This window comes from Chanodichthys erythropterus, chromosome 3 (assembly GCF_024489055.1).
Source record: "Chanodichthys erythropterus isolate Z2021 chromosome 3, ASM2448905v1, whole genome shotgun sequence".
Lineage (NCBI taxonomy): Eukaryota > Metazoa > Chordata > Actinopteri > Cypriniformes > Xenocyprididae > Chanodichthys > Chanodichthys erythropterus.
The window spans coordinates 53,323,381-53,335,534 of record NC_090223.1 but is presented as its reverse complement, the minus strand read 5'-3'; positions in this window follow the sequence as shown (position 1 = coordinate 53,335,534).

The following is a 12,154-nucleotide window of genomic DNA, read 5'->3' as shown; positions in this document are numbered from 1 at the left end:
TAAACATTGTACCAAAGAACAGCACTAAGACATGAAAGGAGCCCAGCGCCTCTCAAATCGCCAGCTGCGGTGCTTTCATATCACCTGCTTTTGTGTTGGAATGCATTTGTGTATATTACGCCTACATATATAAACACAACTCGCTCCCACTTGCATACAAAGGCAAGCAGCAAACAAAGAGCATAAAATAACAAAGGCATCATGCAAGCCCCTTGTCAGATTTAAGATGGGACACATAGTTTAGTCTCACATGGAGTCCTCCGCCCCCCAATGCCTGTTGGTATTGCTTTGATTCTTTATTTCGCAGTGTGTCCTCTCTTGTCTCTTAACCAGCTCCCCCTGCCCTTAAGTCCAGCTGATGGGAGACTCTTTGTCCAGTAGCACCCAGGCAACAACATCAAAGGATCCAGGGTACAGCTAAAGAGACCCCCCCTTAAAAAAACTAAACAAATTAAAATCTAAAACAGTGTTCCCAAAGAGGTTGCTGGAAAGGAGCTAGGAGTGGGAAAAGAGTGATCTATAATTGGCGGGTTGAACAATTTCAAACTCAATGGAAAAAAGTTTGAACAAGATTTGAGAGCTAGAGAGAAAGGTAAAGATTTTATATAATGCACAACTTGTATGGAGTATGATTTTGCGCAAAATCCTATTTTGTGTTCCACGGAATAAAGAACGTAGGTTATTGGAACAAAGGGTGTTTAAATGATGACATAACTTTCATTTTAAGCACAGTGTTCCTTTAATGACAAGCCCCAAATTACCAAGTATAATAGAAATTTAAATCTTTGAGATTTGTATTTGCATTGATCTGTCAAGGAAGACTCTAGCATGAGTCCTCGTAAAAGACATCCTCGTCTGTTGTCCGCCCATAGGGCTGGCTTCCCGCTCTAACGCTGGCACCAGGTTGCCAACCAATGTTATGCAAGCCCTCTATTCAGTCCGACGACAGAGACGCTCCTCCATCCGGGCCCAGCTTGTAATTAAAAGTCCAGACCTCAAAGAACACAACATTTCAATCTTAATGGTAGGCTTCTTTCCAAGGCCCTAGTTTAATACTAACGCAGCACCCATAAACCAGTGATGTGGACAGAAAGGAAGAAAGATATTAAGACTACAAAGTGCTTGCGTCCCATCTCGGATTAGAGGTTCACTGTCCCTTTGTAGTACTAAGTGGTAGATGCACACAATCAAAAATAATAACTTCATTTGAGTCTCCCTTATTGTCTTGTCCCTTGCTCTATATTAAGACTGCACAACAATGTTCAAAAGCAGCGACAGGAAAATGTCTGGGAGAAAATTAATGCATTTCATGTTTAGAGAGCGTGTTGTGCGATTAAGGGAAGCCCACATCAAATGGTGCGGCTTCAGAAAACCACCACTTGAAAAACAAGGCGCTTCTTCTTTGTGGAACTGTGGAGAAAAGAGGAGGTGTTGTTTTTAAAGAGCACCAAGCCCATGTTAACAGTTTCCTGGAGCGATATGAGTCAGGAGACATATACAAAACAGAGACTTGTTGAATAAAGAGTAAGCATGCAAATGGACGTTTGCTCAAGGAGTTAACTCCTTGTAACGAAGCCATCAGCAACTTCAAACAACATAAACAGATCCCAAAACAAAACTTCAACCAACTGTACAGTGTGGCTTGCAGTGGCTTAAAGATAAATAGGTACCTTGCCGTCAGACACTTAATGCTATAAAGTGTATTCTGGTGACAGCAGTTTTTGACAGTGTATATCACTACTACATCTGCATGGCCAGGTGAGGACAGGTCCTGAATCTTCACATATCCGTATTGTAGCTACATGTGTTAGGTTGTTTACTTTGTTTTTGACTGGTGGAATTTCATGAATCAGACCACAACTTAGCCTAAATTATTAGCATGCTGTTTTTAATCCACAACTGCACACACTTTACTATTAAATAAATGTGCTAATACACATGTACACACTTAATGGGCCTCTGATGGCTCTTTAGGTGAGGGGATGACAAGTTTATTTTTAGAGGCCTAATCATGGAAATCTACTCATTAAACTTTAAACTTCAATATCACATCAACCACATCAGAAGAGAACCCAGGTCAGGAATGGTCACACAGAGGCTTTGGATAATGATCAAGCTCAAAGAAAGAGAGGTGGGTGGGGAAAGAGACTGTGAAAGGGAAAGGGTAAGGGATAATAGAAAAGATACGACTTGAGAGAGGAGGAGTTGGAACTACTGAGGTTTGGAGAAACTGGCCTTCTGATTGCATCGTTGCACAAATAAACAACCACTTAACGGTCTCTTCAGAATAAAGCTGTGGTGTAGGGAGAGGAAGGCTTTCATTTTGGGAAATGCTAATTTCATCCATGGGGGTATGACTTGATGTGACAGAGAATGAGAGAGGACGAATACAGACCACTTTTATCTGAAAATTCTGCCAGGTTTTTTCCACAAACGTCTGCACCCTTCAAAAACTTGAAAGATGGCATATATTTTTTTAAGCCCAACCTCAAAGTTTATCATCGCTGTGGTTCCCTCGGCAAAAACAATAGGATTTTTCCATTGGCTTTTATAATACTACAGAAAATTAGCTCTGTGACTGACAAAAGTTTATGATTCTTACACTTTTTGTTCATAAAGATAATCTTTTATGAATTTTGATGCCTAAATAATCAACCAACAGAAGTAAAACGATAAAGTGAGGCTAGGAATGAAGTACACAATGGTCACATGACCTTAACGTCACCACAAATAAGCTTACACTTGTCTTTATTCTTACATCTTTCAGTCTTTATTTAAAATATACAAAATGGAAAGTTCAAGTTAAATTACTTTGCAAGATCATGAGTATAAATGCAACAAGGTTGCTTTACAGCATAATTTTAATGTCTCAATAAAAAAATTGTATCATTGATTGATATTTTACTGCATTTCCATTACAGATTTGTGCAAAACTTTTGCGATATTTTCTAAATATTGATAAAAAAAAAACTATTGTGAAATTTTCACCTACTGTTTCTCGAATACTATGTATTCAGACATACTACTCTTTGGGCATATTGTTTATTGCATGCTATATAGTAGGGAAGTATTCAATTTTGGATGTAGCACTGGTGACTCCTGTTTAAATGAGTTGTGCTTGTGTCTATTTAAGGGCGGATCATGTACAAAGGTGACTTGACTTATTGTTATTAGAAGAAAGGATGCTTACATGAGAAATACGAAGAGCTACAAAGCTACATAATCGACATTAGGTCGCAATAGGAAGTTATTACAAACACTGAAAATGTGATTTTTGAGCAAAACATGGTATTAGTCATGAACTGTCATGTGCAGTTTTTTTAAAAACTCAGAAATAAACTAATGGTGCGTGGTGACATTCATAAAAAAAAAAACAAAAAAAAAAAACATGCATTCAGTTGATGACAAATAATATAGTAGAGGCAGGGATATAAAGACCAGACCGGCAAATCGCACACTGGGTATAAGTGATGTATTTTACATTGTAGAATGAAAGTTCTGCTCCAGGATCAACAAGGATGTTTACTGTGTTCTAGTGTGCAAAATCATGGTAAGCATCTGGGGACAGTGTCATGGTCAGGGATCCACTTTGATGAAAGTAATTATTCTAGTAGTTCAGCTGAATGGTGGAAGATAAGAAACAAAACCCATGGCACTTTTGGCCACATCTTTGTCCTCTAGTTATCTTACTCGCATATCAACACTGCCCAAAGCAAGAAGTAGGACCTCATTGGACAAACCAGATATGTTAGTTCTATTTTTGGCCAAGTTGATCAAAGCTCTCTATTATCCAACTCTCCTATATCAAACACTGATGAGGTCACAGGCATCGGAAATGAGCATGAATGATCCACATTCCCTTTGGGCAGCTTGAAATAAGAAGGCCAATTATCTTTTGTAGAGGAGGTTTCATTTCATGAGAGATTCCAATTCTCAGGATGCTGCTGTGCACCTGCTCATTGAACTGTATTAAATTCTTTGACAATTTCCCGTGAGTAACCTTCACTCTTTGCCTACTGTACATTGCTCAAGCCCTTCATATGGAATGACCAACATTCCTTTTCAGTTCGAAGTATGTTCATGTAATTCTTTACTACTATCTACAGATTTCAGAGTTAACATTACCTTAACATTTTAAATGTTATGAAAAATCACCCCACTATTAAAAAAAAAAAAAGCCATCTGGAAAAGACACTTACTTAAACCTCTTATTTAAAAATCACCTTCAATCCTAAATGCAAACCCATATCGGACAATGTAATTTAAAGTTGTACCTGTCTGGCTCAACATTAAATTCAAAGCCTACAGATGAATGACAATGAGTGTCTCATTTCATGCAACGGATACAATGAATGTTCACAGATGAATGAAACAGGCTCTCATGAAGACCACCCACATAGAGAGCAGCAACATGACACTGACAGCCTTCTATGGCATATACAGAGACACTCTAGGGAATGAGGGATTTTGTCCATGGCTTTGATGTCTACACGCTTTGTATTGTCCAATGCAAACCTTTACATCCATGCACTGGCATTCATGCTCATGTCCATATGCAGAGGATGGCATTTTGTATTATTCATGTGGCAGCCTTGCGCGTGTCTGCAAAGAAGCGATTCTGGCGTCTAATGATCCTGATAATGACAAGAGAACAAAGAGAGGAATGTTGGGCTAAAAATAGCAGCAAAACTTTTTCCATCCCTGTTCCCCATCCCAAGTTCCAAGAGATAAACAGAGCTGACAAAGTTTACAGAGGCATGTTATGGCAGAAAATAAAGTCCCTTCCCACTTATTATTGCAAGTGGTCTATAGTCTCATTCAGACTGTCAGTCCAATTCCGATCTGATTAGAGTCTGATCATATTTAGTAAAATAAGAATGGTAAAATAAAATTAAATGTGATTTTTACTAATTAGTTTTGAGCTAAAATTATATGTGGTTTGAATTACAGATTTCTCATGGATTATCACTTTCTCAAGCCACGTATACTGTAAACATGTCAGACAATGTAATAGGGAACATGCTGAAAGTTGCTGCTGAAGCAAAGTGGTGTCGTTGCAAAGTGCCGGTCAAGCAGGAAATGACAATGTAATGGAGACATGGTTTGAGACCGGTGGAGATGACAGCATGGAATAAAGCCATGCATACCAGACTCCTACATTGTTGTAAATAAGACAACATCTGTATTCCAAATCCCTTCATGTTTCTAATGTTGTTGTTTTGGGCATATGCCTACCAGCGCAATGTCATTGCCATAGAAACCGATGCAAATATTCCAGAAAACAAAAGTGTGCCACAGGACAAGCAAAGCAGATCTGAACAGTTCTGATACAGTGTGAACAGTCAATAATTTAGATCAGATTCCAATCTGATACACATATAATCAGATTTGGGCGCATGCTCGTGTGGCGACCTGCAGCAAGAACCGATTGCCCCAAGGGGACATAAAGAAAGAAAGTGTGAACATAGCTTATGAGTACGTTGTCTATTGTTTTCTTTCCACATACCCATAGAACAAACCATTGGAAAGTAGGCTACTCACACCTTCTTAATTTTTCTGTATAATTCTAATTTGAGTAGAAAGGATTTCTTAGATAATGCTTTATCTAAGTAATGATGATAATTGATATTTTTTTGTACATTTTTGCAATGTAATCAAAGTGCCCAGAATTATCTGGGGGGCTATGCCAGCTTCCTAAACTCTTGGGTGCTTTTCTAAATTGTCAAAGTACTGATTTCTGTTATTAATAATAAATCATAAGACATGTGAAGATCATTCCACATTAAAAAGACAGGATGTCTGGAGCATTAAAAAAAAAAAAGACCAGAAAAAGGGACCCATTAGCCCAGAGAAAAAGTAGTGTTCCTAGAAAATCAGTGGGCTCTGTCCTATTGTATCATTATTATTTTTCTGCTTCATTTTTCAAGCAAAACATTAGGTCCTGATGTCAGTGTATCATTGTCATTTCAAACGTACCCTTGGAAGTGGCACACAAGTTGTGATTGAACTCAGAAAGCTGCCCTGGAGCTTTACTTTGAGGGAGAAACCACGGAACCACAGCTAATGCCTTGCAGTCCCCTGGTCTGAACTACTGTCAACAGATTTTCACTCAGTGAAATGCTTGAATATGACTGTCATACCAAATTCTCTCTCAGCAGAAGCTTTGGCACTACTGACAAAAGAGATGAGATTAAAGCAAAAAATCTAGAAACAAAATTGTGAGCTTAACAACAAGCAAAGACACAGGTAGCGCTTTTCTACCATCATGGTTTGCATGTGGGTTCCAGGCTGGCCACAGTTGTCGAACCATTCCACGCATTTCCACCGCATGGGTTCCAGGTCAGAAAAATCGTTTCAACTCTGGCCCTAAAAACATTCCAGCCTCTGTATGTCTAAATATATAAAACTGTGCATGATATACCCACCTTGTGAGATTGTGAGTAAATCAGAGGTTTCAATATCTTTCCAGCAAGAACAGAAGGGAGTAACGGCAGTTTATACAAGAGCTGCCGGTACACTATAATCACTCCCGGCACTGTGAAACTAAAACATAAGTGTTGCAAAAAAAACGGGAATTCTCAATGTTGGTTTTTACACTCTTTATAGTCATGTAAACTAAATCACGTAGCACCATTGCATCATTCCTTTATCAAGTCTGTGGAAACAAGCTTGCCTGGCTAAGAACTGGCAAAGAATGGGCTCTGGCTCCAGAATGTGAATCATTATGGTGGAAAAGAGGTAAGGGAGAGTCATATGCTTTAACATATGAACAAACATTTCTTTTGCCTTGAAGCAAAAGAATATATTTGCCCGACATCAAGCAGTGCTAGTTTGCACTGCCATAACCTTAAAGAATGTGGAGTATAGGGTGAGTCAGATGGGTTCTCTTTGGAGAAGTAACTGTTGATGAAGAAAGACAACAAAGAGACATGGCATGAAGAATAGATAATGGGCAAAAGAATAGAGCATGTCGCTGATTGATTCAAGAGTCAGGGGACACGAGAGACAAAGGGCTAAAAGGCTCCCCTGCCTGCATCCTTTGCTTTATGTAGGATGGACTTTTCAGGAGAACTTGGTCTGAAGATTCTTCTTTCATCCCTCACCACAAGCTGAAGAGACATATAAAAAATTTTGTGCCAAAGTTGCAATAGTTGTTTTTAATTCAACCAAAACCAATGTGAAAGGCCTAATTACAGAAGAGTGAGCAACCCAGCCCTGTTTTCAAATGACTGTACAGTAAGTTTGATGTTTTGTGTCCTTCATCCTGTTTTGTTTCTTTTTCTTTCCTTCATCTTGTGTGTTATAAAGAATGCCATTGACTCACTTGTGGTTTACATTTAGTCAAAGAAGTGTGTCTCCTCCTGCACCCTTATGTTTCCACCCTTTTCCTGGCTTTGATCATCATGGAGACTAAACTGTCTGTCCCATGGACTTATGCACCATGTGCTGAGTACCAATGTTGCATACACATTGCTCCGAGTAATGTGCATTGCATTTGCATGTTTACACACACACACACTCTAGGTTAAAGATTAGGTGAAATAACCTTTAACAAATCTGAAAATTATTGAATAAATATATGATTTTCCATTTATTCTGAAATAAGTTTAGATCACTACTCACACCTTACTCAGGAATCAAATGCTAAGGCATCCAGTCAGCAATGACACCATTCTTGCATTCGGCCATCTCCCCCCACTACCTTCAACATCCACGGTTGCTGAGCAGGATAACATGACCCAAATCAAAACAAAATGGTCCACATTCCTAATAAGTTCCCAATATTCCTGATGCAGTTTTTGGTTCTGTCACCATCCCAGCTGCTAACATCATTAGAGAACATTCATCCATCCGTTTTCCAAACCTCTTGTCCTAGTAGGGTCACAGGATGCTGGAGCCTCCCCAGCATCTTGGGCCGTAAAGCCATTAGAGAAATTTTTGGATTAAAACATTCTGTAACATGACTTGGGGAACGACTTTTGCCTCAATAAACTCTTAATTTACTGCTGCTTAATAGTTGGTAAGGTAGTTGTTGTAGCATGGTCATGCTGATTAAAGGATTCATATGTTATAAGTACAATTAAACAGCCAATATGCAAGCTAATAAGCAACTAGTTAAAAGTTAGAATTGTTCCCCATATTAAAGTGTTATCAAACATTATTCCACACCTCACAAGGCTCTGTGCATCCACCTGGCTTCACAACAAGTCAAACCAATCCAATTTTACCTATCAAGCTAAGGCTTCAACGCTTTCAAATTGGTCATTAGTACAGGGGTGTACAATCCTGCTCCTGGAGGGCAACTGTCCTGCAGAGTTTAGTTCTGGCCCCAGTTAAGCACACCTGAACCAATCAGGGTCTCTAGATGCACCAGAAACTTCCAGGAAGGTGTGTTGGGGCAGGAGGTTGACCCTCCAGGAGCAGGTTTGGACACCCCTCTATCACTAAAGGCAGGAACACACCAAGCCGACGGTCAACTTTGGACACAGACGCTGCCGACGTGAGCCAACCCCGCAGTCTGCTTTCGTCGCCACTAGTTAGTCGGCATCGGCTTGGTGTGTTCTGGCCTTAAGACTTCTCTCCGCTTTGTCTTGTAACAAAAGCATGCTAGTCTTATTCCTCATGACCCTCAACTCTATATTTAATTTTCAGTTTCTGTTTCTACATCTATGTTATCACTTAGGATCTCTGCATAACTCTTGAACATATTCAAAAGGATGTTTACTCATCACCTGAAGCTCAAACTCCTCTTCCGCCCCTAAGAGACTTGCTCAGAAAATCTCTATCACAGGAGATGGATGTATTATTGATGTCTTGAGGTATGTTACAACATACGTTTTACTCTAGATGACCTAAGGCTCTTCTTTATTAATCATATTACAAGAACTGTTGGGGCCTACCATAAGGATGCCAATGCAATTATTTAGATTCTCCTTCAGGCCCTGATTATCTTGAGACTAAAATACTACATCTTTCTTCTAAATGAACTACCTGCATTGTCCAACCACTACATTTTTACCATGTTAGAATGCAAGGCATAGTTGCAGTCTCATACAAAGTTGTCATTGTCTGAAAAGCCTACATTTAATTTAGTCCATCATCATCCATTACAGCCCAGCTCAGATCAGACTGTGCAAATGTCTACCTCCTATGCTATAAATCACACTGTGACTCATGTACACAAATAAACTTATTGTTACGAGTCCCTCTTTAAAAATCTAGGGGTAAGAGGCGGCAAGTAACAAAACAAAAAAAAAGTGGAGAGAATAAGAGAACCGCCGTCTCCAGGTCCCAGGGCAAGTACAATAATGCTCAAACACAAGATTCAAAAGTAACAAGATTTATTAAACAACTGATAAGAATTAACAAAAAAAAAAACTTCAGGAGGGGAGAGGCCAAAACAACAAACAAAAAGATTCTTAGAGTTAAGGGATAACTTACCGACCAAAAGAATAATTAAATAAAAATACAAACAATTCCCTTACTCCCTTTCTACATAAACAAGAGAAAATATGGCTCCCAAATAAAACAAAGGCATCCACCTCCCTACATAACTAAAAAGAAATGACTTAGAGTATCAAGACAATTAAGGCAACTGAATTGGATAACTGATGTTCACAAGTAACTCTTAAATTAACTGAAAAGCTCAATGCTGCTCAGCTTACACAAATCTTAGGGTTGGGAAAAACTTAGCTGAAACACTAGACAGCATAGGTAAACCAGTCAACTGAAGCCCACTTAATTGTTGTAAAGTTTTAAGTATACACACATTAGCTGAAACACACCACAGCTTTTTACCTGAGCACTACAAGCAAAACCAAAGTCACAAAAAGAAACCAAACAACACTGGGACCAGTAGATGGTGGTATCTCTGTCTCTCTCTCGGACTGGAAGTCTTCAGCTTCATTTATACTCCACCTAACGAGCTGCAATAGGATTCAGGTGGCACTCATGAGCCTGTCAAACAAACAGGAGGAGCAAGAGCAGCATAGAGGGAAAAAAAAGCAAACGGGGAGAAAAACAAAAGATACATAATTCATAAAATAAATTCATACGTCCCTATGGACGTAACACCCCCATCGTTAAAATCATAAACAACCAACGTTGTTTATGATTACCAGTCAACAAATCACTTTGACCTAACAATCACATATTGTCACCAAAGAGAGAGTAATCTAGGATCTGGACAATGCGTCCGCAACAATATTGTCTGATCCTTTTTTATAGCGGATATCCAGGTTGAATTCTTGAATAGCTAAAGACCACCGCATAAGGCGTTGATTTAAGTTAGACATGCGTTCAAGAAAAATTAGCGGATTATGATCGGTGTACACTACTATAGGCGTCACACTACCACCCAAGTATACTTCAAAGTGCTGTAGTGCCATCAACATTGCCAGTGCTTCCTTCTCAATAACACTGTAGTTCTGCTGACACTTTGAGAACTTTTTAGAGAAATAAGAGACAGGATGCTCTACACCGAATTGATCCTCCTGCAACAGGACTGCACCCGCTCCTGTGGCTGAGGCATCAATTTGCAATTTAAATGGGGCATCAAACTGAGGGGCTTTAAGTATAGGGGTACTACAGAGCAAATCTTTCGCGGCATTAAAAGCATGTTCACAGCTGGGTGTCCAAATAAACCTTTTTGCGGTGCTTAACAAATCTGTTAGTGATGACACAGAGGAAAAGTTTGGACAGAAAGCACGGTAATATCCGCACATTCCTAAGAACCTTCGAAGCTCACGTTTATTAGAGGGAACAGGGTACTCAAGGATAGCTGTTATCTTGGCTTCCACAGGCTTGACCATCCCCTGGCCAACTTGCTTACCCAAATAGGTGATTTTTCCTTTCGCGAACTCACTTAGCAAGGTTCAGGGTCAATGACGCATCAGCTAACCGCTGAAGTACCTCTTTGAGGTTGGATAAATGTTCTGTCCAGGTAAGTGAATGGATAACAACATCGTCCAAGTATACTTCACAGTTCTCCACATCTGACAACACTGTGTTCATTAAACGTTGGAAGGTGGCGGGAGCGTTTCGCATCCCGAAAGCCAAAACAGAATATTGCAGCAAACTGTCTGGAGTAACAAAAGCTGATATTTCTGATGCTCGCTGAGTCAAAGGCACCTGCCAGTATCCTTTAAGAAGATCCAGCTTTGTTACATACTTGGCATTACCCACCCTGTCCACACAGTCTTCCATCCTAGGAAGCGGGAAGGAATCAGCCTTAGTTACGTTGTTGACTTTGCGAAAGTCAGTGCAGAAGCGATAGGTGGAATCAGGTTTTGGTACGAGCAGGCAGGGCGAACTCCAGGGACTTTGACTCGGCACAGCAAATCCATGTTTCAACATATACTCCACTTCAGCCTTCATTATGTCACGCTTCTGAGGATTCACTCGATAGGGATGCTGCTTGATCGGAGACGCATCTCCAACATCAATGTCATGGGAACAAACTGTAGTTTTTCCTGGCACATCTGAAAATAGACTAGGGAATTCATACAGCAAGTTAGACAGTTCATTAGCTTGACTCTCATCAAGATGAGCAAGATAAGACTTTAAATTGCCTAGAATGACAGAATTCTGTAGACGTGTGGAGGAAACTTGAACTTCTCTGTTACCCAGTCCATCTTCCATGGTGTATCTTGAAACCATAGCAATGGGTTGAAGTTAGCACACGCTCAATCTCACACTTTTCACCATTTGCAGTTGTGTCACACTTTGTTTCACTGTTACACTGTGTAGTCACATACCTTTTTAGCATGTTAATATGGCACACACGGCTTTTGCGTCTGCGGTCAGGGGTGTCAATGATGTAATTTGTATCACTCACTTTCTTTTTAACTACATAGGGACCGGTAAATTTCGCCTGGAACACAGAACCAGGGATGGGTAAGAGAGCCAGAACAGAATCGCCAGGTTGGAAAGATCTGACAACAGACTTCTTATCATAGCGTGCTTTCATCTTGCTTTGTGCTGTTACAAGGTGTTGTGCTGCCACTTCACGAGCATGTTGCAGTCTCCGACGAAGAATCTGGACATAGTCAGGAATAGTCATAGGGGTCAGATGTTCAGCCAACAGTTGTTCACTTAACAATTTTAACGGTCCTCGTACCACATGACCGAAGACAAGCTCTGCTGGACTAAACCC